Source organism: Macaca mulatta, chromosome 20, assembly GCF_049350105.2.
Source record: "Macaca mulatta isolate MMU2019108-1 chromosome 20, T2T-MMU8v2.0, whole genome shotgun sequence".
Taxonomy (NCBI): domain Eukaryota; kingdom Metazoa; phylum Chordata; class Mammalia; order Primates; family Cercopithecidae; genus Macaca; species Macaca mulatta.
Window position 1 is genome coordinate 51,696,845 of NC_133425.1, and position 23,174 is coordinate 51,720,018.

Below are 23,174 nucleotides of genomic sequence, written 5' to 3' on the forward strand. Positions count from 1 at the left end.
TTATACTTCCAGCACAACTCAAAGCAGCTACATTTCAGATGCTCAGTAGGCACATAAGAAAATGTACTGAACTTCATATGTAGTCAGGGAAAAGCATCAGGTTGGCAAGCATTAAAAAGTCTGAGAATGTCAAGTATTGGTAAGAAGGAAGATTCTATATTGTGGGTAGGAGCACCCTACCATTTGGAGAACAATATGTAATAAATTTGATGTAGACAATATTCAGTCCAATAATTCCACATCTAGATATATACTTTAGGAAAATTCTTCCCCAAGTGTGTAAATAAATACTTTTGATGGATGTCCTCATAAGCTTTGTTTGTAATAGGAAAAGTTATTGGAAACTCTAAATATCCATAGGTAGAAGAAGGAAAGAGAACTTGAGGTGAACACACACAACGGAATAATACACCACAGTTAAAGTGAACTAAATGTATATGCACTAAGATGGATCAAGCTCAAAAAAAAAAAAAAAAAAGGAGAATTTGTATATTATGATAGAATTTATGTCAAATTTTAAAAATGTATAAAAGCTACATATATTTTAGGCATATTCTATAACTAGTAAAAATATAAACGATATAGTGGATGGCTACACAGCATAATAATCATAGTGGTGCCTCTCAGAAAGAACAGAGGGAAGGAAATGAAAATGAGAAAGGATGGGATCAAAGATTTATCAGTAAAATATTACTTTCTTGATTAAAAAAATGAAGCAAATGTAACATGTCATCTGGAAATTTTATTTGATGGCTACATAAGTGGTACACTGTATTGTCCCTAGCACTTTTCTGTATTTTTTAACATTTTCACGATTATAATCATATAATGCTTCTTGCTATCTGAGTATCATGGATGAAAAATTCTTACTTGCTACACAGACTGAGTCTTTTCCATTGAAAGGAAATTTAGAGGAAATGAAGTCCTACACATGAATGATCTGTGTGTATACCAACATATGGATGCACATGCGTGAGTGACAGGTCCAGTCTAGTATCTAGATACTTGATCTGTGTCTAGAAGAGTGTCTGGAACATAGCAGTGCCTTAATCAGCACTGAGTCCATGAATGCATGAAGTGTGTTGCACTGGTGGACGGGACCTTCAAGAGTCAATTTGCACCAAGGGAGATTTGCCACGCTTGTGCTGTGATTAATTAAAACCATGCACTTGGTTTTCCAGATACATTCAAAGGATTAAACTGGCCATGGGAGGCAGAATGCGATACCTGACCCAGATATTGATTTTTGGTCCAACTGGGGTCTTGGCTTTATGGAAGGAGAAAGGGTATCTAGGCTACAGAGGAAGTGCCTTTTTCCCCATGTTACTCTGAACACAGCAATTCCACTTTGGTAGCCAAGTGACAAAGCATGTCACAAGCTGTCATGAGCAGGAGAGAGTTGGAGGAAGGATTTTTCCCTAAGTCCGCAGACACAGCATGGCTTTAGTTCAGCAAGGACTCCAGGAGACTCTGAATTATGGATTTGCCACAGAAAGCTGTTATGTATCTCTACTAATGAAGCTCCATGGTAACTTGACCTACCATTATATAGGTTTCCATGTCTCCAGATCAAACCACTTTCCCACATAAAACACGTATGTACCACTAAAGCTGATCTAACAGCAATTTATAGGAAGACAGATGAATAGATGAAAGATAACATTAGATTAAGATAGATAGATAGATAGATAGATAGATAGATAGATAGATAGATAGATAGAAAGAACTCCTTTTCCCTGAGAGTTTCACTCTATTAGATAAATTTAGCTGCAAAAGGATTGAACAAATATGCCAAAACTCATGAGAATTCTCTGTTTTAAAAAAAGTAAGATCTTCAGGAATGTTTTTGCAATTAACTATGCTCCATGTATAACAAACCTAAATACAAGAATTGGCAACCAGACCTACAGATACTGTAAAGAAGGGAGTGCTGAGCACTTCACATTGTCTTTTGGCACCAAGTTAAAAAGACCAGGATGTGGTTTCAATTTTGGATGTGCTAATTATGTTTGTCAATTGTGAGTTTTGCTTAATTAATTAGTCATACAAATTTAGCTTGAGTTTTTTTTTTTTTTCCACATCTAAATCATTACTATAGCAATTAAAAAGCTGCTTTGATTAGCTCCTTTCACAGTATGTAGCACAGCATACTCTTGTCAACTTCCTTTTGACAATCTAGCATTTGGGTACTGTTTGGAGAAAATATATTCTATATGTTTGGGGAAAAATAAAAACCAAGGCAGGAAAGAAGAAAAGTGGCCCAGCAGAAGATAAGTCAACAACTATTGCCACCATAAAATCAGTGAATACAGACTGGAAATTGTAATAACACATGTTCAGGAGGAATACCCAGGGGTGGAGTGAGAGAGTGCTGAATAAACCAGGGACATGTTTCTTTTGGAAAATTAAGATGGGGAGACGGTAACAAAGATAAGTCTTTGACTCCCAATCAATGTCAAAACCTATAAAATACTATAGGAACCAAGCTTGTCTTTGTCTGGGACACCTAGCCTGATTCTCATAATCACAAATAAAGGCTATGGGTAGGGGGCTTCTGCCACACGAATCTCTCCCCATGGCCATTTCATACACTAACAAGCCCAACTGTCAGGGACATTGTGTGATACTAGGTTGAATTTCCTCTTAATTGATACATAGGCGTTACCTTCCCTATGAACCACCCGTGGATGCTGTATCACTCTCCTTTCTGCAGAGTGAGAACTTGACACATAGTGGGATTTAATATATTCCCCCATACCACACTGAAAATTAGAAGCAAATTCAAGAACAAATACAGGATTTTAACTTCCATTCAGAACAATCTGTCAACCAAACCTTCCCATGCTTGCTCCTCACCATTAGCCCTGCAGGCAGGATGATAGCAGGCAACAGCTAATAGGTTATTATATACCCATGATGTTTATAAAACACAGAACCAACAGCAATTATTTAGAGAATATAATGCCATTTCTCATTTTAAAGTCATCCCTAAGGGTAATAACTTTACACATGTGGTATGTCTCAAAGGGTCGCCAACATCTTTAATAGAATCCAACTGTGGAATAGAAAAAATATTTCATCTAAGAAGTGGATCCTAGCTGTCAAATAAAAAGTCGCTGTTGAATGCTATAAAGTACATTTTTACACCCATGGAACTCATGGAAAAAATTAGAGTTAACATGGATAAAGGGATTTTAAAAGGCGAGAGAGGGAAGAGTTTCTTCAGGAGTCTCCAATGACAAAAATGTGTGCATTTTCTGAGACCTCCAGAATGAATTACTAAGGTATCCTCAAACAAAAGTGGTTTTGTTATTCAGAAATGCATATGTTCGAAATAAAGAAAATTAAAAATTAAAAAGACATGATTCAGATTTTGCAGTTTTTTTGATACCCAAAATCCTACAGCACTCTAAAAAAATTGAAATTAATTTTCAAACTTTACTCAATAAATTTGTCCCCCAAAATATCCCAAATAAGTGCATATTTGGATACATGTACATATATATATGCTGAATATATTCCTATTAAATTCTCATATATTTAGGATTTCTCAATATGACTGGTGCTGGATGAGTCCTGAGATCCGGCCCACATCTTCAGGGATCTCCTTTAGCAATTATGTGCACACACGCACACACACACACACACACACACACACACACACTCTCTCTCTCTCTTTCAATTTTCTGTCCTTCTGGATCCCTCCCCTGTGCATATTGATAAACTCATGCCTCCCACTTCAGCATTTTCTCAAGCAATCATGCTCTCCCTCCTTCTGCCTTCACAGCCATTCTCCTAAAGGAGATATCTATTCTCACCATCTCCACTTCCTCGCCACTTACTCACTTCTCAGCCCACTGCAATCTGGCTTCCACTGAAACTGATCCTGCTGAAGTCACCCAAGCCTCTCGATTTGCCAAATCAAGTGAAAACTTCCCCCCGTCTATTTTACAAAGTCTCCCTGAATCGTAGACACTACTGATCTCTACCTTCTTGAAACTCTGCCATCGAGATAACACTCTTCTCTGTCTCTCTTGCACTCTCTCACTGTCTCTCACTGTCACCCCGGCTCCCTCTTTTCAGTTTCCATCACTGCCTCTTCCTCCTCCAATATCTCCCTAATTGTTGAATGTCCCAGAGGTTCTTCCTTACCCTCCTCTCTTTCTCCTAGATTCCTTATGGCAGATGCATTCACACAAGCCAGAAGCCTGGGACTTATCCTAACACAATGTCATCTTCATCTCCATATTCACCTCAAGTCCTGTTGATTTTGTACTTTCATTTTCTGCCCAGCCTCTCTGCTCTTGAGCCTACTGTCCACACTGCAAACGGAGAGAGATTAAGAAGTAAATCTGGTCATATCACTCTCCTGCTTACCACCTTCCAGTGTTTCTCCCTCACCTATTATTGTGGATTTATAAGTTTTTTAAAAAGGAATCTTTAGGCCTGGTCTGTAGCTCATACTTTTGATTAGAGCACTTTGGGAGGTCAAGGCAGGAGGATTGCTCGAGCCCAGGAATTGGAGACCAGTGTGGGCAACACAGTGAAATCTCATTTCTAAAAAAAAAAAAAAAAAAAAAAAAAAAAAACCTTAAAAATTAGCCCAGCATGGTGGCGCTTGCCTGTAGTCCCAGCTACTTCAGAGGCTGAGGCAGGAGGATTGCCTGAGTCTAGGAGGTCGAAGCTGCCATGAGCCATGATTGTGCCACTGCACTCCAGTCTGGGTGACAGAGCAAGCCTCTGTCTCAAATTTTAAAAAAGGAATTTTTTTTTTTGCACTGGGAGGTAAGCTCCGTGCAGGTTATGCCCGCAAAATGCTTGGCACCTAGTATGTGCTCAATAGACCACTGTTGGGTAAAATGAAATCTTACAATGAAGTCCAACTTGAAGCATGCACACAGTAAAACTGAGAAATTCCCATTAAGACAAGGGTAGGAGCAGAATCCTCCCTGCTTGCCCTGAACATACCCCACCAGTACCCCAGGTACCTCTGTGAACCCGCTACTGATCTACGGCATATCTGGAAAACCAGAAACCCATGTGATAAAGTGTAAGCTTCCTAGTATGGGATAGAGACCCTTGACAAACTAATTTCTACCTACCCTCCAACATCATTTCTGATTGATCTCCGTCTTTGCCCTTCACTCCAGCCTTGATAGGCTGAATTACTACCACGCCTGGACATGCAGGGCTTTGCACATGTGGTTCTTTTCTGCCTAGAATACTCTAACCCTCCTTGACAGCCTAGAAAACTCCAACTTACTCCTCAAGAGCAGCTCAAAGGTGAAGATTTTTCTGATTCCACAAGCAAAATGTATTACTCCCTTAGTGTCATAAATATACCTCATACATATCTTTATTATAAGTCTTTTCACACTCTGTATCATTTTTTGTTTACAGGTTTACTAACTCTACTGGGCTATAAAGGCACGAACTCTTTCTTATTTATTTTTGAAACCCAGGGATTAGCTAATGCCTAGTACCCAGGAGATACTCATTATATGTTTGTGTAATAAATGCAATTCTACTGGACTGCATCTTTTTTTTATCTCATATCCTTTTGGTAATGTCATTTTGCATGTCACAGTGTCCCATGTTAAAAACTGACCAGTTAATCTTCTACTATCTATGTTTTAGCAGAAATGAATAGGGATGAAGACTTATAGATTCAAATAAATATTTAGAGATAATGTCTTTTTAAAATTTTACTTTAAGTTCCGGGATACATGTGCTGAACGTACGGGTTTGTTACACAGGTATACACATGCTATGGTAGTTTGCTGCATCTATCAACCCATCATCTAGGTTTTAAACTCCACATGCATTAGGTATTTGTCCTAATGCTCTCTCTCCCCTTTCCCCCACTTCCTGACAAGCCCCAGTGTGTAATGTTCCCCTCCTTGTGTCCATGTGTTATCATTGTTCAATTCCCACTTATGAGTGAGAACATGCCATGCTTGGTTTTCCATTCCTGTGTTAGTTTGCTGAGGATGATGGTTTCCAGCTTCATCCATGTCCCTGCAAAGGACATGAACTCATTCTTTTATATGGCTGCATAGTATTCCATGGTGTGTATGTGCAACATTTTCTTTATCCAGTCTATCACTGATGGGCATTTGGGTTGGTTCCAAGTCTTTGCTATTGTAAATAGTGCTTGTGAGTCTTTTTAATTGAAATTGAGATGTCTGAGATCTAATAGGTTATTACAACTGTTCTTCTCCTGGGCACTGCTGAAATAATGTCTTGCTTCTTAGGTTTTATATAATAAGATAAATAAGATAGGAAAAACATGTGGGTCATATTTATTCAATATGAGTGAGATCAATAGAGTATAAGAATGTGATCCCTTAGCAGGTTCAGAAGGGGGCCATCTCTTTAATGATATAAAATCAAAAATGAGAAACATCAGATGCAGAAAAGAAAATTTTAGTTAAAGAAAATTTGATAGCAAATTTAACTCAAGCTATGTAAATGAAACTTCCCAGGGAATGAAAAAATATCTTCTCATTCTCTCCAGCTGGTCTCCAGAGTCGATGTTTCTACAACAATAGTTGCATCAGTTTCCTCACAATTCTGTAACATTTGGGTGCTAAATGCAAACCAGAAAATAAAACTCGGTGTGTTGGTCTCCTGGTAGATGATTTTTGTTTTCCACTTCCAGGGCAGTTTTGCAAATCATGTAGTGAAGAATCATATTCATCTTTGATATATATATCTCAATCAGATTATGGTAACCAGTAATCTACCTACCATCTTATTAGCCAAAAATATCTGGTATTACTTAAGACTTCTTTCTGTATGTACCAATGTAATATTCTTGATGTTCACAAAGATGGTATTGTGGGACCCTGAAGTACCCACTAAATCCTGGAAGAACAATGAAATCCCTTGAGTTTCAAATCCAAGTGTACCTTATTGTATGTATTCTAATTCTCTGAAAAATAGGGACTCATGTAGAGCATATATGGTTGTTTGTGTGTGTGTATGTACCTGTGTGTGTATGTATGTAGAATATTTGTTTGTAACACACCCAGTCCACCACCCATAACCCATAATAAAAAACTTACACTAAATCAGTGGTCCCAGCTGGTCACAATGCCTCACACCTATAATCCCAGATATTCAGTAGGCTGAGGAAGGAGGATCACTTGAAGCCAGGAGTTTGAGACCAGTCTGGACAACATAGTGAGACCCAACTCTAAAAATTTTTTAAAATTAGCTGATCATGGTGGTGTGTATCTATCGTCCCACCTACTTGGAAAGCTGACATAGGAGGATTGCTTCAGCCCAGGAGTTCAGGGCTGCAGTGAGCTATGATTGCACCACTGCACTCCAGCCTGGGGAACAAAGCAAGACCTAATCTCTAAAAAAATTTTTTTAAATAAATACGTAAATCAGTGGTCCTTCAAGTATGGTCTAAAGACCCTTGAGGAACCTGGAGAATTTGTCAAGAGTTACACAAGGCCAAAACCATATTTATAATAATGCTAAGACATAATTTGTCTTTTTCATTCTCATTCTCTTGCAGATTTGAGTTTTCCAAAGGTTATATGACATGTGATATTGGAACAGGTTGAATGCAAAAACATATATGAGAATCCAACAGTATTCTACTAAACTAGACATTAAAGAGGTTAACAAAAATGTAAAACACCACCACTCTTCTCACTAAAAGTTTGTTTTGGGAAATATAGTTATATTTCATTAAAATGTCTGATGTATGCTGAAATGCAGTGGGAGAATTTGAGATTTATTGTGCTTCCTGAATCTAAGGATTCATGTCTTCTACCTATTCTGGAAAATTCTCACCAATTACTTCTTTAAATATTTTTCATATCCCCTCATTCTCTTTCATCCATCTAGAATATCAGTACAACATATATGTGTTCTTCAAATGCTCACATATTCAATGTTTTTTATATTTTTCCATTCTTGCAACTCTGTGCTGCACTTTAGGTACTTCCCTCAGATCTTTCCAGTTCGCTAATTCTTTTTACAACTGAATCTATTTTGGTTATTTAAGTATTCCATTGTATTCTAAAATTTGATTATCACTTTTTTATTTTTGGAAGTTCTACTTTGTTTTATAAAATCATCAGGTCATATTTATGTGTGTGTTCTTATTTACAGTTATTCATGATATTGTTTCCTTAAACCCTTTAAAAATATAAAACTCGTTCTATATTCTCTATCTGATTGCTCAGTTATCTGAAGTTCCTGGAAGTCTAATAAAGCTGTTTTTACTGCTTGCATTCATGCATGGAAATCTGTTTCTTTTGGTATGCAATTTTGGATTGTGAATTTATGTTCAATCAAACCTTTTATCCGTGGGAATTATCTTAAGTCTGTTTTCTGTTGCTTATCACAGAATACTGAACCTAGGTAATTTATAAAGAATAGGACTTATTTCTTACAGTAATGGAGGCTGGGAAGTTTTAGGTCAGGGGGCCACATCAGCTGAGGGACTTCTTGCTGGTGGGGACTCTGAAGAGTCCAAAGGTGGTGCAGGGCATCACATGGTAAGGGGACTGAGTATGCTAGCTCAGGTCTCTTTTCTTCTTATAAAGCCACCAGTCCCTCTCCTGTGATAACCCATTAATCCATTAATCTATGAATGGATTCATCCATTCATGAGGGCAGATCCCTTATGACCCAATCACTTCTTAAAGGCCCCACCTCTCAATATGACCACATTGGGGATTAAATTCAACAGGAGTTTTGGAGGGAATAATATTCAAACCATAGCAGAATCTTAAGTAGCCTAGGATGAAGACAGGAGTCTTTGGAGAGGATTTGCATTTGCCTCTGTTAGGCACCCAAGGTGTCCCAAGGTACTATGTATTAGAACTCCTATCCCACTTGAGGGCAGGCCTGAGGTTATAAATTCTCAGGACATACTTTTCGTCTTTACTCTGTATGCCCAAGCCAAGCCAGACAATTTGCCTTATTATCTCCTTTTGCTAGTTATTTTTTTCTATCCATCTTTTAGTGCTTGAGGGTTCCAGATTATTGTGAGGATCCTAGCTCCTCTCTACACCTTGCTGGGTCCAAGGTCTTATCTTCATGCGGCTGTTGAACACCAAGCATCTTGATTACCTGCAACTATAAATGCCCCAGGGCATCAGTGGCTTCAATGTCTGCTCCTCCCTTGGTTTTCAGCTTCTTCATTTTTTGATCCCTGGAGATTTGCCTTGCTTTTTTGCAAGCTTAGTTCTATATATGAGATATTTGTTACATATTGTTTAATATTTTAGGTGTCTTTTTAAGGGGATTTCCAGGTTATCTTGTTTGCCATATTGCTCAGGAATATAAACTGATACAAATTTCTGAAAGATGAAATCCATATACCATGCAACCAAGCAATTTCACACAAAGAAATTTATCCTTTGCATGGAAATTTGGCAACATCTGTCAAAATTTAAAATGTACATAATTTTTAATCCAGCATGTCTACTTTCTAGAAATTTATCCTACATATATACTCACACTTATACAAAATGCCATATGAATAATGTTATTTGTTGCAGCAGGCTTTGTGAAAGAATAGAAATTGTCAAATGTCCATCATCAGAAGACTAGCTGAGTCTTCCCACAATATTCTGCAATTGTTAAAAAAAATGAAAAACTTCCATATGACCTGATATGGAAAGATGTTTACAGTGTAAGTTGCAAGACTTCTTTACATAAAAAATATAAAATATGAGAAGATGTGCTTGTATATTCATTAAAAGCTGAAAAGATACACAATGGTTAAGGTAGTTTCCTATAGGGATCAGGACTAGGCCATTGTTATACAAAACACTGTACCTAAATGAGAAATTTGCTAACTTGAAATTACTTTTACCCATTTATTAATGAGTAAGAAGTACCTTACTACATTATTAGTAGCAGTGTTACTAAAGGCTTTTAAAAATAAAGTCCTTCTTCCCAAAGTGTTCTGCAACTCTTATCATCTACTACCTGCCTGTCATTCCTTACCTGTCATTTAACCTACCTGTCCTCTGCTGACTTTACTAAGACATTCATTACCTAATGCTCTAAATATAATTTTATAGACTGAAATAGATAGATTTCATACTTCCATCTGTCCTGAGAAGGAATGGTTTACAGTGTACATAAAGGAGTTATATTTTAAATGCCACACCACTGCAGAGGGAAAGGAAGGGCTCACTGAGAATTAACTGAAAAGCCAGCCCTATTGCTTTGGCTACGTCACAGTTTGATCAGCAGGAGAGACTGATTTCAACATCTGAGCCCAGCTGTAGCTTCTGGCTGGAACCTTTGAATTTTCAATGAGCTGCTTAATGTCCAAGGACTAGAAGCTGAGTTAGGCATTTATACAGCTGGGGACATCTTCTGGCATGAGTTTGAAGGTTTTCTTTTGAACATCTTCATTCCTTCATATGATGAACTCCTGGAGATGACAGTGCACAGCTTGAGTTATCTGATTTCCCATTAGATTTAGATGTGCAAATATAACAAAGCCCATGTAATTTCATATACATTCATAGCCTTTCACATACTAAATTGCAACTCTCTTTGCTTCATTCTCCTTGAAATAGGCTTCATATTAGTGCTGTGATGAAAGCCAGCCCAGATATTATTCTAAATTTTGGATTATAATTTTCACCATATTGTAAGGTTAGGGCATAAGTTACTTCAGATATCTTTGTAGTAATTGGTTGCTTTGTAGATATGGACTTTTTGTGTTTGTTTGAAAAAATGAAGAAGAAGATCAGAAGAAGAGAGAAATTTTCCTTTTAGAAAAATAATTATTTCCTTTTTGAGTTTTTATTCCCATCAAAGTCCATAAGAGTTGACACTGAGCTCTTTGGAAAATGTAGATACACATAAATAGAAATAGCAAAGATGGCAGTTTCTGAAATAATGTAATCTACAGGCACCAGAACGGAATATTTCTTGATTATTGGCACCCCAAAGTATCTTTCTTTTTTTATTATACTTTAAGTTCTAGGGTACGTGTGCACAACGTGCAGGTTTGTTACATATGTATACATGTGCCATATTGGTGTGCTGCACCCATTAACTCGTCATTTACCTCAAAGTATCTTTCATAACAGTCCTCTTCAATGCCATGAGTTTCCTCATTCTTTGTATTTCTCAATCCTCTAATAAAACGCAAACATTTTAGAAAAGACGATCTTTGGAGGCCATGTTCAGTCATTAAATTCTATATCCATCATATCACTTTCCAGTGTGAGAAGCTGAGAAGGACTTAAACACAAGATAGGTAACAAGAAGGTAGTAGACAAGTATGACAGGGAGGTCCATCAGGGTGGCAAAGGAGGAAGGACATTTAGCAATAATGGACCAATACCTATGCATTGAAAAGGTACTTCACTGAAAAACAGTGAAAATAGAGTTACGAAATAATAGTATCCAGCTATTTAATTTCCTAAATATGGCCAAAGGTATAGTGCAACTGGAAATCATATTAGGAATAAAAACAAATGGGTTTCGTAAAGAAGGTTAGGATTCCAATTCTGCACATACGATGCTCTAAATAAATATGAAACTGTTTCTTACATGACACACATATGAATTCTGGGTAAAATATTAATCCTCCCAAAATTTAACAAATAGCTAAGCTTAAAAGAAAGTGAGAACTCCCCCAGGTGATGGGAATACAATGGGAACATAAAGCCAGGGCAGTAGGGGAGTGTATGGGTAGGCGATTTAAAACCTAGGAACAGGTTCTGGAGCCTGGGAGCTGGGATTTCACCACCCACAAAAGGCTGCTTCGGGATAGAACAGGCTTGTCCAACCCATGGCCTGCAGGCCACATGCAGCCCAACACAAATTTGTAAACTTTCTTAAAACATTATGAGACATTTTTGTGATTTTTTTTTCAGCTCTTCAGCTATCGTTAGTGTTAGTATATTTTGTGTGTGACCCAAGACAATTCTTTTTCCAATTTGACCCAGGGAAGCCAAAAGATTGGACACCCGTGGGGTAGAAGGAGGAGAGGCGCTGGAACTGAGGCTTCCACATAAAGCCAAGGCCCTTGAAGGGCTGCTCAGACTGGCAATTATCTGCTGTCAGCTGTGAAAATGCCACCCACCAGCTCAGCAAAGCAGTAAGGCAGTTTTTACCTGCCTGAAACATTGAATAGAGAAAATGCCCCTGTGAGACAGCAAGCCATTCAGATACCTTGGCTGGAAGAACTACCTGAAGGTACACTTCAGGAAAATAGGTAACTGAACCCAGAGCAAAGATGAAGTGTGAGAAACAATGAGGAGGTAAGAAACTGGTAAAACACCAATACCAAAATCATTAAGATATGACTCATTTCATGGATATTAAAACAAGAAAGAACTTCAATACTGGACATGTGAGACTCGGGTTGGATTTCCAAATAAAATCCAGCTATATGCTAATTCTAAGAGCTACAATTAAACCAGAATGACACAGAAAGTTTAAGAATAAATGATGGGGAATTTTGCATCAGAAAAAAATGCTAACCAAGGTGCATTTATATTAATATCAAGCAGAAAAAAACTCTAAAGAAAAAACAGTACAGTATCATTAGGAATACATAATGGTAAAAGAGTAATTTACTGAAAGACATAATAATTCTGAATTTATATAAACCTAGCAACATAGCCCCAAAATATATGCAAGGAAAATAGAATTAAAAAGATAAAGGGAAAGATCCACAACCATATTAGATTTTTTTAACATGCCACTTTCATCACAGATAGATCAAAAGACCAGAAATAAGTGAGACTATAAATGATTTGCTAACCCAATTAAGAGACTCCATGCAATGACAATAATTATATAGAATACGACATCCAACATTTTGAGAACTAATATTCTTTTTTCAAGCAAAAATGGAACACATATTAGCACAAAGAAAAATTTCAAAAACTACCAAACAAAATATCACACAAACCAAGATGTCTACTCAAAATATAATAAATTTAGGAAACAATAACAAAAGGTTATTTAAGAATTTTTCATTTTGAAAATTTTAATGTATTTCTAAATAATCTGAGTCAAAGAAGAAATCGCAATAAAAATTATAAAATATTTAGAACTGATTCACAAAGAAAACACTATATTTCAAAATGTGTGCAGCTAAATGAACTAATCCTAAAACTGAAAATTAATGATGTAGGCGACTCAAAATAATAGGAGAAAGTTGATGAAATGAAAAACTAAATATTGGAGCAGAAGTTAATGAAATGAGAAACAACAGAAACAAATCTTAAAGTCGCTTTTTAAAAGAAATTAACTATTTTGTTATCAGGGCTAATCATGGGGGAAAAACACAAAACATAAACAAAACAGATCTGAAAGTACAGGGTGAGCTAATCACAGATAGAATAGACATTTTTTTTTTATATCACAAGAGAACAGGCTGAGTAACTTGATACCAATAACTGGAAACAAAAAATTGAATAATTCTCTAGAAAAATATAACTTACCAAAACAGACTCATGACAAATTGAGAAGTTGAACAGCTCTATATACATTAAAGAATTGGAATTGATCATTAAAAATCTATATCACCCTCTATAATAAAAAAAAATCACACCATGCTGGATGGTTTTATTGGAGAACATGTCAAACTTCCAACAATCATCATTTTAAAGTTTTTGAGAGAGTACATAAACACGGAAACTTCACTAACTGATTTTAATAAGACTGACATAACTTGGCACCATAACTGAAAAAGTACCGTATTAGAAAGGAAATCTGGCCAGGTGCAGGGGCTCACACCTGTAATCCCAGCACTTTGGGAGGCCGAGGCAGGGGCACTGCTTGAGCCGAGGAGTTCAAGAAAAGCCGGGGCAACATGGCAAAACCCTGACTCTACAAAAAATACAAAAGTTAGCTGGGCGTGGTGGCAGTAGCTTGTAATCGCACCTACTCAGGAGGCTGAGGTGGGAGGATTGCTTGAGCCCAGGAGTTTGAGGCTGTAGTGAGCTGTAATTGTGCCACTGCACTCCAGTCTGGGTGACAGAGTAAGATACTGTCTCAAAAAAAAAAAAAAAAAAAAAAGGAAATTTGTAACTCAGCTCATTTATGAACATATTTGCAAAAGGGCTAAATAAGATACTAGCAGAGCAAAACCAAAAATTTATACTTAAAAAAAAATACGTATCATTACCAAGTAGAGTTTATCCCAAGGATTCAAGGCTGTGCTAACATTAGAAAATATTTTAATGTAATTTAACATATTTATAAAGGAAAAAAATTATCTTATTGCATGTACAAAAAGTATTATTAAATGTATATGTATTTATAATTTTTTAAACCCTCAGAAAATCAAGAATAAAAGGAAATTTCCTCAACCTGACAAAAGCATACTTTTAAACCCTATAGAAAATATCATCATAATAATGAAACTTTATTAGCATTTCCTTCAAGACAAGAAAGAAGAGAAAAAAAATGTTTGCCATCAGCACAACTATTCGACAATGTGCTGATAGTCTTAACCAGTGGAATAAGACAGAAAAATAAATAAACAAAACTTAATAACAAAGTAATCATTGCTTTGTAGGCAATGATTTGTAGGCAGGTTCGAACTATTTTTAAGGCCTTTGGCGAATTTTGACATTTCTGCACAAAGTCTACCTTTCTAAATTAGAATCCCAAAAACTACAATTTCCAGGTTCCTTTGCTGTTTGGTGTAGATTTGTAATTTTGATTTTCCCACCAGAGGCACCTATTGGAGGCTTTGATCCAAAACTGGGTTGTAAGTCAGATGTTGTTATAATTATTAAAAACACTCCCTTTCAGACTCAAAAGAGTCCTGAGTTGAACAATAAATTGTGCATTTGCTCCATTACATAGACAAAAAGGCAACATGTAGAGATATATTTGACTGATGGAAATCATGACAGAAGCGGCATGGATCTGGAACTCTTAGCAGTGGAAGCCTGGATTTAGCAGCTTCTGTATTACGGTAAAGGACGTGTAGTCCTGGTGCCAGCAACCTGTGTTTCAATAAGCATTGAAGGTGACTCTGATGCATGCCTAAGTTTGAGAACTAATGCTCTAGAAAAATTCTTGCCCGTGTGTACAAGAATAAATACATAAGGATGCTTACTACAGCACTATTTGTAATACAAAAATAAGTGGGAACAACTTTAGCATCATCAGTAAGGGAAGGGAATTAAGTAAACTGGCTTAGTTGTACAATAGATTCTATATAGTTCTAGTTCAAATGAATGAACTAATCTCCATAGATAAATTTCAAAAACCTAATGCTGAACGGTAAAAACAAATTGCAAAAGGATATGTATGGCATGATAACATTTATTTAAAATTTTGAAACACATAACACCAGAAATTATATATTTACGATATTTACATGTGCTTTTTTAAAACACAAAAACATTGAAGGGATCACACATATCAATTTCAAGACAGTAGTTACTTCTCAGAAGGAAGGTGAAAAAAGTCTTGGGGGCATCCTTTAATATTTTATAGAGCAAATATGATAGCATTTTGGACAAAGATTCATCAATTTTTGCCATTTCTCTATGCTTTTCTTCATATTTGAAAAATCATAAGTTAAATGGTAAGATACAGGTTTGTTCTTTAAGCTCACTTTCACTTGGTAAATTTGGCAGATAAAATGGTTTTATAAAACATCTGGTAATGTTGCAGTGCTTCATTTCCAGAGGCCTATTGCCAGATAGAAACTCGGTCTATAATCAAAGGTGAATACTGTAAACACCTCAGTAAATATATATTTTTTGGTTCAGTTTATATTCAACTAAATCCCTGGAATTGCTGGCATTCATCAATATAGGGAAGACAAAATACATCAATCCCAAATGAAAACTACAGGAGTAACACATCTTCAGGACTATCTATATATGAAATACTGAGATCTAACGTTCCTTAAATGAGGAGTCTGGGCAAATCTCTCTGTAAAATAAATAATTGTTTTTGAACCTATTTGTAAGTTTCCATTTTCAAATGTTTTATTTTCCCGATAAGTTATATACCTATAACAGTTCAAAAGTAGAGAACTCAGTTCTCCAGCATCGTTACCTTTCCACAATACTGAAAGAGTAACTCAAGCATGCTTTGGAGGAGTAGAGTTGAAATCTAAGACTAATCTGTCTACCCATCTATTTGCTCACATATCTACTATTTTTTTCCATCCATCTGATGCTCAGGTAATCCTCTGAGATGGCTTTCACGTGTCCATTCCAGACTGTTCCAGCATTTTGTATTCAAGTGAAAACCCATGACTGTTAATTTATAAACACTGCATTGACAAATGACAGGTAAGAAATAACAATTTGTAAGAATTGCATTATGTCTAGGATTTTATTAATCTTAAAAAAATCAACTTAGAATTTCTACTAGGTAACATTAAAATGTATCTGCACACTTACTAAGAACCAGGTTAAAAACAAAAATAAATAAATAAAGTATCACCCATGTGAACTTAAAACACAAAAGCATTTTTACTAATTTTATGTGTATTAAAATTTTATGTATTGCTAATATTTAGCTATTAATACCTACTCAAATATATCAACATTTTGAAGAAATGCAAAAGCTGCTAAAGTGTTAAGAACTCTGAGAAATTGTAGGAAAAATGCAAATGAGACATCAGAGAAGAACTCACAAAGACTAGGAGATTGAAATGGAGCCTTGGCAAAGGATACGAACAGACATTTCTCAAAAGAAGACATTCATACAGCCAACAGACACATGAAAAAATGCTCATCATCACTGGCCATCAGAGAAATGCAAATCAAAACCACAATGAGATACCATCTCACACCAGTTAGAAAGGCGATCATTAAAAAGTCAGGAAACAACAGGTGCTGGAGAGGATGTGGAGAAATAGGAACACTTTTACACTGTTGGTGGGATTGTAAACTAGTTCAACCATTATGGAAAACAGTATGGCGATTCCTCAAGGATCTAGAACTAGATGTACCATATGACCCAGCCATCCCATTACTGGGTATATACCCAAAGGATTATAAATCATGCTGCTATAAAGACACATGCACACGTATGTTTATTGCGGCAGTATTCACAATAGCAAAGACTTGGAATCAACCCAAATGTCCATCAGTGACAGACTGGATTAAGAAAATGTGGCACATATACACCATGGAATACCATGCAGCCATAAAAAAGGATGAGTTTGTGTCCTTTGTAGGGACATGGATGCAGCTGGAAACCATCATTCTTAGCAAACTATCACAAGAACAGAAAACCAAACACCGCATGTTCTCACTCATAGGTGGGAACTGAACAATGAGATCACTTGGACTCGGGAAGGGGAACATCACACACTGGGGCCTATCATGGGGAGGGGGGAGGGATTGCATTGGGAGTTATACCTGATGTAAATGACGAGTTGATGGGTGCTGACGAGTTGATGGGTGCAGCACAGCAACATGGCACAAGTATACATATGTAACAAACCTGCACGTTATGCACATGTACCCTAGAACTTAAAGTATAATAATAATAAATAAATAAATAAATAAGTAAAATAAAAATAAAAATAAAAAAAAGAAATGGAGCCTTAGGAAAAAAGAAGTCAGAGAAGGAAGAAAAAAAGGAGCTTCTGAAAATGAGAAGAGTAACGTGCTGAAGGGCTCATCAAAGAAAAGTCCCAGATACAAATGCTTCACTAGCTGTAAACGATGAGGACCAGTTTATCATGTAAAATGAGAGTACTAACCTGTAGACTGCATTTCATGGTACTGGGAACCAAAGTTAAGCGCATCAAATAAATATATTAAATGTCACGGTGGAATATTTCACTGAAACATCTACTCAGTTATGAGAGCTGTTTTTATTGCACACACGAGAAGCAAAAAAATGTGAAACAATTTATATACAAGAGAGCACAAATATGAAATCATTGTCTGTATTTAACAATAAACCATGTAACTATTTTGAGTTTAACAATCATACCAATTATGTGTTGTATCTAAGATAGCTGATTGTTTATCATGAAATATAAATGAATATGAATAAAATGTGTTGCTATATTATGAATAACAGAAACTGCTAGAACTACATATGTTCAGTAGTTTATGTCACTAATCTCTAGATATATCAAAAATCATAATGCAAACTTCCACAGAGTATCACAGATTTGAGGCATAAACAGAGCTTCCCAAAACTTAAAAGTAGAAGGAAGATGGTATCATCACAAGCTGAAAATCAATGTCTATTAGTAGTTGCTTTTCAGCCCTAAACAGATTCATATGTCAGTTTCACTGAGGATATTGACTATGGCATAACCTCATAGGTTTGACTATGTAAAAACCTTCTCTCCCTGAGTTTCTTCCAAAATTAGATGGGAAGCAAATGTGAGAAGTCTTGAACCAAGTGAAATATTAATTAGGTTCATATACAGTTTGAAGTGTTTGGGGTTTGCTTGCTTTTGTTTTTTGCTAGTGTAATCCTTTAAATACATACACATTTGTTTCTAAACAAACTGATTTATTAGGTGAATTTTAGTTTTATTTTTGTTGGAGACAGAATGTTATTAGAAAAAAAAAAGCACACACAAAAAAAGTTGAGGTTACATTCCACTCCCCAGAGGAAAACATTTTCAAATATTTTAGCTGTTTCTCTTTGTGGTTATCTTCATATTTCTAAATAATATGTTTAAACTTCTGTATCTTGATTCATCAATTCTGGGTGTTTAACTATTGACTTACCATACCATTTTCCACTTACATCCATTTCCTATCCCCATTTTTCCAACATAAATATATCTATTTTCTTTTTTAATTAAAGCAATATTCAATTTGTATTTGCTGGATATTTAAATATCACTCAGTGCTGAGTTAAGTGGTTAACTATGATTACCTCTCCTTTTTGTGCAACTGGTTTTTTTTTTGAGTTAACAATTGTTCCTCCTTAAAATCTGCTGAGACTTCTAGACCCTACTACCATTAATAGCAATTCAATTCACTTTCCACATGTTAAAACCAATCAGAAGATTATTTTGCCCTAGAGTCCTCCATCCCCCACTTCCAGTTGGGACTAGTTGCTCTCTAGGCCTAAAGTATAGTTGTCATCCTGGGGTTTTCCTTCAGCATCATCCTGAGAATTTGCTACACACCTTTTTTCCTTCTTGAATCCCGTGCCTCCTTTTTGTTGTTTAGTCCCTCATTGTGGTGGAGCATATCATTCTTCAGCTTCCTGAGAAAAGACAAATGGATAAGGAAGGGAGCTGAAGGATGTCACCATTCAAAATGCACACTTTAACTGAACCCTCCTATTTCCAGTCCAACATCTCACTCCCTTTCCTTCTTCCTCAGTTTTTAACCTCTTCATGATAGGCTCTGAAATAAAAATTATTTCAGAGAAAGTAATTGTCAAAACTAAAATATATTTCATTTGCAAAAGATAGGATTTGTTGTAGGAAAAATGAATTTATAGGTCCAAAGCTTGGAGTAGTTAGAGTAAAGGGTCTTTACCATAAGTCATACAGTAGGAAGGATATAAGTTACGAAGTAAGGGCATTTCTCAATACATAGGGTGAAAGTAAAAGCCCTGTCTGAGTTCCAGGAGGGCATCTTGGGCAGGGGGAGGGAAACAAAAAACAAAACAAAACAAAACAAAAAACAAAAAGCAAAACAAACAAACAAAAAAGAGAGTAAGAGAGTGGAGACGCAACAAGAGCCTACTTTCTCCCCTGCCATCTTGGAATCAAAAATCTCAGGGAATGATGGAGACTCACAGACAGGCATTACAAAACAAGTGGGCATGCTTGTGCTCCACTTCTCAGAGCATAGCCCAAGAAGCCGCAATACAGCAGAGTGGCAAGGCAAAACATGCTGAAAGGAAGAGAGTGTGTCATGGCAGGATATCACTACATGATACTTATGACTATGGATCCCAGTTACACCCAGAAGATGCCAACACACAATGCCCAAGGCAGAAGGGAAGTCAGCTGGACTGCTATACTGCAATTGCGCATCAGAACACAAAAACTAGATACTCTTCCCCAGGAAGTATCAGAAACCACCTAGGAACTCAGATCATCCTGTAGGTATTCAGGAGACAGGTGAGGAGATGGGAGGAGTTTCTCCTCCAAAGAGTCTGAGTTAAACTGAAAGAAACAGTTTTAATCCAGAATGACTATGTTACCATGAATGGAGAGTTACAAGTGCAGAAATGCAGGTTAATGCACAAATTGAGTTAAGCTATAGAAAAAAGAGAGGATAACATTTCTGCACATCCATCTGGTAGTATGTAAATTGCAAGCTGCTAATTAACATTAGTGGTTTGGTCTAGGGTTTAGCAAGAAGTCATGCTCACTTTAATTTATACCCCTGGTTGATGGTCACAGGCTATTTCCTTGTAGCAGTTCTCTGCCTTTGAGCATGGGACTTTTATGTCACACACAGCCACAATGCAGTGACGGGACAGCATCCTCTCACCTCTATTTCTGTACACACTGCATGTTAGCCATATCTACAATAACTCAAAAATGGCTGTATTTCTTACAGAGCCCTTCCAAACTGAGACGATTACCCAGAACTTGGGTTTATTGGCAAAGGGAGAGGCTGGTGGCTGGCCACTATCTTAGGGGAAGAAGGAAGAATTGCCTACACAGTGAAAGTTTTAAGACCACAGATCTCAAGCCTTAGTTAGCATGAAAATCACCTGGCAGGCTTGGTAAAACACAGATTATTGGATCACATTCCCAGAATTTCTGATTCAACAGGTCTGGGGTGGGGACCTGAGAGTCTGTACTTGTAATAAGTTCCCAGGCAATATTGATGCTGCTTGTCTGGGGACCACACTTTGACAGAACGACTGCCTTTAAAATATACTAGAGGCTCAGGTCAAAATCTCCCTTACCTATCAGACTACTAAAGCAAAATAAGTACGGTGTATCTGTCCCTTCCCCCTTTCTGTGCCCAACTAAGCTACCTGTAGCAGTTAGGAATGCATTCAGCTGCAGCTAACAGAAAACCCTTCTACCACTGTTAATCAGGATGGAAGAGCACAGTGTGTCATAGCAGGATGTCACTGTATTATATTTATGACTAGGGATCCCAGTTACACCCAACGGATGCCAACACATAATACCCCAAGGCAGAAGAGGCTGGCTGGACAACTTCACTGCAATTGGGAGTCAGTGCACAAGGACCTGATATTTCTCCCCAGGAACTAATAAGGAGATAAAGAATTATATGGCAATGGACAATGCAAGGATGGCACAGTTTCTCAGGGAGATCATAAAGGCCCCATGTTCCTGCTAAACTCTGCTCTGCCAATGGCGTTTTGCTATGTCTAAGAACTAGCTCTCTAGAAAGAGTGGGAAAAACCTGATCTGCAGCATTTGCCAATTTCCATGGTGAAAATATTCCCACCATGGTGATGTCACTGAAGGTAGAGTTAGAGAGAAGTGGGCACAATACCAGCTCCAGCAGCAGCTCTACCCTCTTTAGGATATAGCTTTGATTCTCGAGGTCTCCATTTCATCTCTCAAGATGGCTGCAGCAGGTCTTGTTATTAAGAAAATCAAAGGTTTTCCAGCAGCCTAACCCACCAAATTACTGCCTATGTCTTATCAACCAAAAGATAGCTGATGACTTGTTAGCTGGAAGATGACTAAAGGGAGGGAGGTTGGAGCAGCTAACAAACAGTGTCTGTCCCCACTTCTCTGATACAATTTTCTCTTCAAGGTTGCCCTTAATATAAATCTGACTTCACTTATATAAAGAGGGAGGAAAACACACAGTGATACGCTCTGCTCTCTATTCCTCCCAGAAGTGGCCTGGAGTTACACACCACCTCGGGATAGCGTAGTTACAAGCAGTATTTTATGGAAGTAGTGTCAGGCTGAGCCAAAGCCGGGAAGTGTACCTGATTTGTTGGTCAGTGTTGTGAAGGCGTGGTGAGCTCTTCCAGGCTGACAACACATAGCTGACGTGGCTGAGGATGTAGAAGCTGAGTATGATATAAGACTGTCCATGAAGGGCCATTTTCCTGTTCAGATGATCCCTTTTTACTGTACCTCACTGAAGTGAAACTGAGTTATTCTAGAACACAGTGGACCAAGAGCAAAACTGTCAGCAGGACTCAGGCAAACAAACTCCTGGCATCCTCCTCAATAAGTCAGACATCCATTCTTTTCCCAGAGCCCATATGAAAGGTCTGAGACTCTGAGTGTGGCACCTATTGATTATCTGGTAGCAGGAAAAAGAGTTGGACTGAAGCTTGCAAGAGTGGATATTAATCCCATTCTTTCAATAACTATCTCTGTGACCTCGAACCCGTCACATCTCTCCTCTCAGCTTCAGTTAGCTCATCTGTAATTGAAGGAGTTGAACTGTGTGCCTTTGTCCTATGGGTCATCTGAGCATTTAAGCAGGAAAAGCAGCTAAATATTTTTAGGAGGGTGACAGGGATAAAAATTAAATTTCAACCACACTGCTGTTAATACTAAATGGCTACCTAATCAGACCTCTCTTCCAAATTAATCTGTAATGATTTCGATCATAACTTACAGTTTGTGAAGTGCTTGCTTCTATATTTTTCTCCCATCAACCAATTTGATGTAAGTAGGGCAGGCATTTTTATCTCCATTATTTTCCTCCTCAGGGTAATGTACAATTCTCACTCTAGGATTCCCATAGTCTACAGCAGCAATTCTCCAAGCATGGTCATAGGCCACTTGCATAAAATCTCTACAGGACACCTATTACAAATTCCTCTTCCTGGACTCTATTCCAGATCCACTAAATCAGAATCTCTAAGGTTGAGGCCCTGAGATTTGTTTGCACTTTTGACATAACATCTCCATGTGATTTTTATATAACCCAAATTTGAAAATCACTAGTTTAAAAAATGTATTTGGGGGTACAAGTGCAGGTTCCTTGCATGCATATATTGTGTGGTGGTGAAGTCTGGGCTTTTAGTGCACCCATCACCTGAATAGTGAACCCAATAGGTAGTCTTTCAATCCTCATACCCCTCCCACCTGTCCACTGTTTAGAGTCTCCAATGTGTAAAGGAACCTAGCATTTGAGGCCTATTATGTGTCAGGCACTATACTGGCTGCTTCATATGAGCTCTTTCATTCAATACTCATAACAACTCAATAAAGTGCATATATATATACGTATATACTACATATCTATATACAGTTTGTCAATAAACTATTTTGGAGTACTTTTATATTTATG

The 23,174-nt window shown here is 37.2% G+C and overlaps 1 protein-coding gene across 1 annotated transcript in view; it reads right to left on the reverse strand.

Moving 5' to 3' along the window:
• The window catches only part of LOC106995032 (uncharacterized), a 200,026-nt gene that overhangs the window by 142,295 nt on the left and 34,557 nt on the right, over positions 1-23,174 (reverse strand). The window contains exon 3 of the mRNA XM_077987052.1: positions 19,094-19,173. The gene's annotated coding sequence lies outside the window, so the exon portion shown is untranslated. The remainder of the gene's footprint in view (positions 1-19,093; positions 19,174-23,174) is intronic.